Genomic DNA, 7,441 nt, shown 5'->3' on the forward strand with positions numbered 1-7,441 from the left:
GGATTTTGATAAAAGGCTTTTATCCTTACCACCTCTACCTCCACAAGTGTTCATACAAAATGAGCCTTTTATGCTAAACTTGTCCCGGGTTGGTCGTAATCAGCTTGAACCAGGTGTTGGGGGTCGTCCTCACCTGCTCTTGTTTTGAAAACCCAACAGTCCTAAAAGTAAATAGGTTAAAACTGATTCTTGTGCTGCTGAGAAACTTTAATTGGTTTGAGGTCAGCCATTTAGTTTTTAAAAGGTCTTCCTTGCTTCTTAAAACTTTAGCCAGAAAAGATAACTGCTTCAAAAAAAAAAAAAAAAAAAAAAGACCTGAAGGAAACAAAAGTAGACCACTCTGCTTAGGAATCAAATGGAGAATTATGATAAAAAACATTAGAGCTTTTTTTAAAAAAATGTGTATGGTTTAGTTTTATTATTTGAAAGGTTTTTGTTAAGGGGGTTATTTTTTTGTTTTTTGTTCTGTTTGGTTTTCTTGGTTTGGCTCGGAGTGTTTGTAGCCCAGTCAGGTCCCAAATTCTGGATCCCCCTGCCTCATCCTCTGGAGCACTGGGGTTACAAAACATGAGCCACACATCAATTTGTCGTGTCTTGTCTTTGTATCATTAAAGAAGGGAGTATTACATTGCAGGAATAAATGTTAAATGTATTTTACACTGTGCATTTTTTAAGGAAAATTGGGTGACTTGAAGCCTTGCAAACTTAATTTACTTGGTTTTTAGCATTTATAGAATAGAGTGCATGTACCCTGCATGGGGCTAAGTGATAGAAATACATGGTATGGGGGCAGGAGAGATGGCTCAGAGGTTAAGGGCACTTTCTGCTCTCCCAAAGGTCCTGAGTTCAATTCCCAGCACTACATGGTGGCTCACAATCATCTATAATGAGTTCTGGTGCCTTCTTCTGGCCTGCAGGCAGAATACTGTATTCATAATAATAACCAAATAAATCTTAAAAAAAGAAATACATGGCATAAAGTACAAGTGCAATGGGATCAGAGAAAAGAGCTGTTAACAACCTTGAGTACATGGAAGTAATTTGTGGAGAATTTCAAGTCTAGTGTGGGAAGGTAAAGAAACAGCAAGTTAGAACAAAAATGCAGGAGGCTTTAACAAAGGTAATGAAAATTATAGTGATTATATAATAAACCTGATCACCTCAGAATCCTTAGAGAGTTTCTGTTTTTCTCTGGTGGTTACAGCTCTGTTTTCTGTTGTCTCTTGTTTGGTTAAAGGCTGCTCCGACCCACTTCCCTGCTGTTCGTCCTTGTCATTTCATCCCCTTCTCCTCTTTCTCCCAGTCCTTTTGAGAGACAATTAGAGTCACCCCTCGCTCTCTCAGAGCAGATAACCACCTCAGTAATGACCTCATTACCAGATCCCAGCACCTCTCAGCTCTCACCATTGCACTGGCATTGCCCTCAGCCATCACTTGGTCCCTGCTAAGCATACTCAGTGCTGCCCAAGTCAACCCTAGGTACTGAGATTTGATTATTTATATCTGAGTTTGAATTTTTCACTCTTTTTTTTTTTTTTTTTTTTTTTTTTTTTTTTTTTTTTTTTTTTTTTTTTTTTTTTTTTTTTTTTGTAGGCAGGGTCTCACTGCACAGCCCATGATGGCCTGATGACCACCCTGTCTTAGTCTCCCAGCTGTTGCAATTACAGACTTGTGCCACAATGCCAGTCTGGGCTGGCAGTATAGACATCAAAATATCTAAAATGTTACTTTTTCGGCTTATCATGAGTTGCCCAAACTTTTCTTCTGCCTGTTCATAAAGTTTAAACTCGCTGGAAAAAAGCCCATATGTCTTCTTTTCTTCTTTGCCTTCAAGATCTCAATTCCTAGACCCAAGAATTCCAACTTCTCTGTTTGCCTTCTGCCTTCTTTCTATGCCTGCTGCTGAACCCTTGCGTCTGGTCCCTGTTTCTTCTTACCCACTCACTCACAGCCCGTCAGACACGCCATTCTCCTGTGCACTCAGCAATTAACATGTAGGGCATTTTTAAACTGACAACTAAAAAAGGGAAGGATCCAAAAACAAACAAACAAAAAAAGCAAAAGGAGGCCTGGAGGCACATACGTGTTTTGGTGGCCCGGGGGAGTATTACAGCAGGCTGTACACGTGTGAGCCTCAGGGCTAAGCTGCAGCTGACTTGCCTCCCCTTGACCTCTACATAACCTCCCCCTGAAGGCGCAGGCACCAGGTGCTTCATTATGGTGGTGTTTGGTATCAAGTCAGAGAACTGAAAAGCCTTGGCATAATTGTTGCTCTTTGTGGCTCTGGCCCTTTGTCCCTTCCAGATGCTATAACAGAAACTTCTCTGAAGCCTCGCTCTGACTATGTTGTTCTCTCGATTAATTCTAGTGTCATCACACTGCTTACAGGATAAAACTCAAACTTCTCCTGTGTCAAAGGACACTTAGCCTCCTGCTGCCTCTCCATCACTGCTACCTCCCGGACACAACAAACCTTCCTCATTCTTCCCCACCCCCTCCTTTTTTTTTTTAACTGATATTTATTGAGCTCTACATTTTTCTCTGCTCCCCTCCCTGCCTATCCCCTCCCCCTTCAGCCCTTCCCCAAGATCTCCATGTTCCCAATTTACTCAGGAGATCTTGTCTTTTTATACTTTCTACTTCCCATATAGATTCGATCTATGTAAGTCTCTCTCAGTGTCTGCATTGTTGTCTAAGTTCTCTGGGATTGTGGTTTGGAGGCTGGCTTTCTTAGCTTTGTGTTTAAAAACCATCTGTGAGTGAGTACATGTGATAATTGTCTGGGTTACCTCACTCAAAATAATGTTTTCTAGCTCCATCCATTTTCCCGCAAAATTCAAGATGTCATTATTTTTTTCTGCTGTGTAGTACTCCATTTGTAAATGTACCACATTTTCCTTATCCATTCTTTGGTTGAGGGGCATTTAGGTTGTTTCCAACTTCTGGCTATGACAAACAAAGCTGCTATGAACATAGTTGAGCACATGTCCTTGTGGCATGATTGAGCATCCTTTGGATGTATACCCAAAAGTGGTATTGTTGAGTCTTGAGGAAGGTTGTTTCCTAATTTTCTGAGAAATTGCCACACTGACATCCAAAGGGGTTTTGCCAGCTTGCATTCCCACTAGCAATGCAGAAGTGTTCCCTTTCTGACAACCTCTCCAGCATAAGTTGTCATCAGTGTTTTTGATCTTGGCCATTCTTTCAGGTGTAATATGCCTTCCTCATTCTTACTGGCAACAGAAAACATACAGCTGGGGATAACTGATAAAATGTAAACATAGACATCTAAGAAGTCTTAAAATACATGGTTTAATACAAAAGCTTTAAGTGCAGATAACGTTATAAGGCATACACTAGGTGCCAAGTTCTATACTAAGTAGTTTGCATTTATTCCAATCTTTTCTTTCTTCTTTTTCTTTCTCTTTTTTTTTTTTTTCTTTTTTTTAGACAAGATCTCTCTCCATAGCCCTGGCTCTCCTGGAACTTAGAGATTGGCCTGCCTCTGCATCCTGAGTGCCGTGTTAAAGAACTATTTCACCACGCCCAGCATATTCCAGTTTTTCAATAGTGCTCTGGTGACTTAAATGAGAAATGTCCCCTATAGGCTTCCACATTTGAATACCTGGTTCCCAGCTGATGGCACCAAGTGGGGATTCTCAGGAGGTGAGGCCTTGAAGGAAGTAGCCCACTGTGAGTGGGTTTAAAGGACTTAAAACCTCATCTTACTTCCAGTAGGCTCTCTGCTCTGTGCTTGCTGTTAGGGACATGAAGTCTCAGCCTCCAGATCCTTCCACCATGCCTCCCACTTGTTACCATGATTCCCAAGCCACGATGGGCTCTTCTGCCCCTGGAATCGTATGCCGAACTCCTTCTTCCATAAGTTTCCTTTAGCCGCTCATTTTATCGCAGCAGCTGGTAATCAGCTGCTTCAAATGCAGATATCTTTACCACTGGTTTTGATAGTGGCTAGTAGTTTTTAAAATGAGGATAACTACCGAAGGCCAAATCTCTCTAATATCCCCAAGTATACAAAGAAATCTTAAAACTCAGTAATAAGAGAGTTTGTGGGGAAAGATTTTAAAATGGAACCGAGTGGGCTGGAGCTAGTGCTCAGTGGGTAAGATCACATGCTGCTCTTGCAGAGGACTGGGATTCGGTTCCTAGCATTCAAATAATGGCTCACAAACATCCCTAACTCCAGATCCAAAGGATCTGACACCCTCTTCTCGCCTCCACGATGTGTGGTATAAATATATAAAATTTGATAAAAATATTTTCGTGGCAGAGATTTTGACAGGACCTCACCTAAGAATATATACAGAAAACATTATATGAAAAGACATTCTACATCATGTGTCAAATGAGAAAGAAATCTTTATATACCTATCAAGGTGATAAAAATCTAGAACACTAGGGCTGGAGAGATGGCTCAGAGGTTAAGAGCATTGCCTGCTCTTCCAAAGATCCTGAGTTCAATTCCCGGCAACCACATGGTGGCTCACAACCACCTGTAATGAGGCCTGGTGCCCTCTTCTGGCCTGCAGACATACACACAGACAGAATATTGTATACATAATAAATAAATAAATAAATATTTAAAAAAATCTAGAACACTACCAACTCGGTACTTCGGTGGCAGAGGCAGGTGGATCTTTGTGAGTTCAAGACCAGCCTACTCTACATAGCAAGTTCCAAAACAGCCAGGGCTACATAATAAGACCCTGTCTCAATAAAGAAAAGAAGGAAGAGGGAGGGAGGGAGGGAAGGAGGAAGGGAGGGAGGGAGGAATTGTCACTCCTTGTAGGAAACAGGATGGTACAGCCACTTCAAAAGACAGTTTACCCATTTTGTTTGTTTGTTTATTTTGTAAGACTAAACATATGCTTGCCAGGCAGTGGTGGCACACGCCTTTAATCCCAGCACTTGGGAGGAAGAGACAGGCATATCTTTGTGAGTTCGGGGCCAGCCTGGTCTGCAAGAGTTAGTTCCAGGACAGGCTCCAAAGCAACACAGAGAAACCCTGACTCCAACACATAAGCTTCCTTCAAAATTGCTAAAACTTGGACCTCAGTAAGATACCCTTCACTGGGTGAATGGATACATGAACTGATGATATTCAAATAAAAAGAAATGAAAGAGCAAGGCATGGTATCATGGACCTATTGTCCCAGCACTCCAGAGTTTGCAACGAATAGGTGGCAAGTTGAAGGTTAGCCTGGGCTACAAAATGAGTTCCAATCCAGCCTTGACCATGTGTCAAGAGCGTATCACAAAAGTGAGGGACAAAGATTTGGAGGGAACTGAGTCTACAGGAAGCTGCCATAGTGTGCTCACGAATACACTGCTTTTCTTTCCTCCTTCAGGCCCTCCCCGGCATTTCTCTGACTTTTAGGGCCTTCCCTAGTATTATTTAGCTCAAGCTTTGAAACCTTAGGAATCCGTGCCTCTAATTCTCCATTTTGAGACACTGAAGTTGATAGACTTTATTATTGCAGCAAAAGTAAGACCCTTAAATTTGCTTGATCAACCATTTCTGTGATGAGAAGTATTTGACGGCATATTGTAATAACTTCTCCATACTAGATGCCTTCCAGGAAGGATACACCAGCATGGAATTGTATACGAGTGTCTATTTCCTGCTACTTTAGCCAGCACAGTGTTTTGCAGTATTAAAAATTACAGTTTGCTGGACAAAAAGTAATATATCATTTTATAATGTTCTTTTAATTTACATTTATGTGAAGATTAGGGGAGTTTAATGCATCTAAAAATGTCACATTTATATAACTGGAAGAATGAATCATAACTATTACTAGGAAAAATTAGAAACCTTACCATGCCTGAGAACTTAATTTTTAGCCTTACAAATAATTATAGCCAGGCATAGTGTGCATGCCTCTTTAATCTCAGAACTTGGGAGGCAGAGGTAAGTGGATCTTTGTAAGTTTGAGGCCACCCCAGTCTACATAGTGAATTCCAGGACAGCCAGGACTATGTAGAGAGATATTGTCTCAAAAAAAAAAAAAAAAAAAAAAAACCAAGAAAACAAAAAACACGAATTGCTCAGTCTTGTTAGCAGCAATCATTTGGGGAAAAATCTCCAGTTGCTGATGGACCAGGTGGATGAAACGAGCCAGGACATAGTCAAGTACAACATGTACATGAGGAACACCGTAAACAGCGGCAGCAAAAGCATCAGTGCCAGCAGCGTCGCCAGCAGGAGAACGTGCAGCGCCAGAGTCGAGGGAGACCTCTCCAAACTCTTCAAGCCCCACCAGGCCCCTGCCAGGATGGCTTCTCTGCTCATTGCATGCCAGATTAACACTGCCAGAACATCAAAGAGTTCACTGCCCAAAACTTAGGCAAGCTCTTCATGGCCCAGGCTCTTCAAGAATGCAATAACTAAGAAAAGGAAGTTTGCAGAAAAGAAGTTGAGTGGAAAACTGTTGAGACTCCATCAGAGTGACTCTTGGAAAACTATATTTCTGTACTGCAGAGTGGAGAGGGGTTCTCTAATGACACTGCTGAAATGTGTTTCTAACCAATAATAAAACCTTGATTGTGCAAGGAAAAAAAAAATGAACAAAAGCTATCCTCAGAGATGTTGGCACGAGCGACGGTGCCTTTAAAGGTTCCGCGGCAGTGAAATGGCTCGGCTAGTAAAGACTCTTGCCTCCAAGCCTGACAACCTGAGTTCAACCAGGACACATATGATGGAAGAAGAGAACCAACTCCCTGATCTCCACATATGTGGCAGGGCATACACGTGTGCACACACATGTGCGCAGAAACACTTTTCAAAAATAACTTAGTATCATGAAGTTCTATAATCTTGCAAATGAGGAAGGCTCAATGGGACTGGTTTAAATTACAAGTTCCTGATGTTCAGTAAACGCTAAGACCTTAATATTGGAAGAAAACTGGGACCATGGACCTGGCTCAGCGGTAGAGCACTTGTCCTGCATGTGCTTGGCTAGAGGTCCAATCACCAGCACCAAAACCAAACAAAAATGAACATTAATTACTAAATATGGTTTAAAGTTAAGCTTGGATTCATTTTTACATAATGGATAGCTATAGCAACATGTAGAGCAATGAAATATGCAAATACTTTGTAATGATTATATATGTAAGGGAATCTGAGTCTATATGTTCAGATTTATCATTCTGTTATCTTAAAATATATGCCTAATCAAAAATTTAGTACGATAGTTCTTGAGTATCTACCTTTTAATTTCTCAAATCACTTTGGCCAAAGTTTGTATTGATAAGAATCATTAAATAGAAATAGGATTGTGGGGGTGCTGCCTTCTTAATCCCAGCACTCGGGAAGCAGAGTCAGGAGGATCTCTGAGTTTGAGGTCAGCCTGATCTACAGAGCGAGTTCCAGGACAGCTAGGGCTACGCAGAGAAACCCTGTCTCAAACCCACCCAAAAA

This window comes from Alexandromys fortis, unplaced genomic scaffold, assembly GCF_014885135.2.
Source record: "Alexandromys fortis isolate MF-2015 unplaced genomic scaffold, M_Fortis_MF-2015_v1.1 scaffold_64, whole genome shotgun sequence".
Classification (NCBI taxonomy): Eukaryota; Metazoa; Chordata; class Mammalia; order Rodentia; family Cricetidae; genus Alexandromys; species Alexandromys fortis.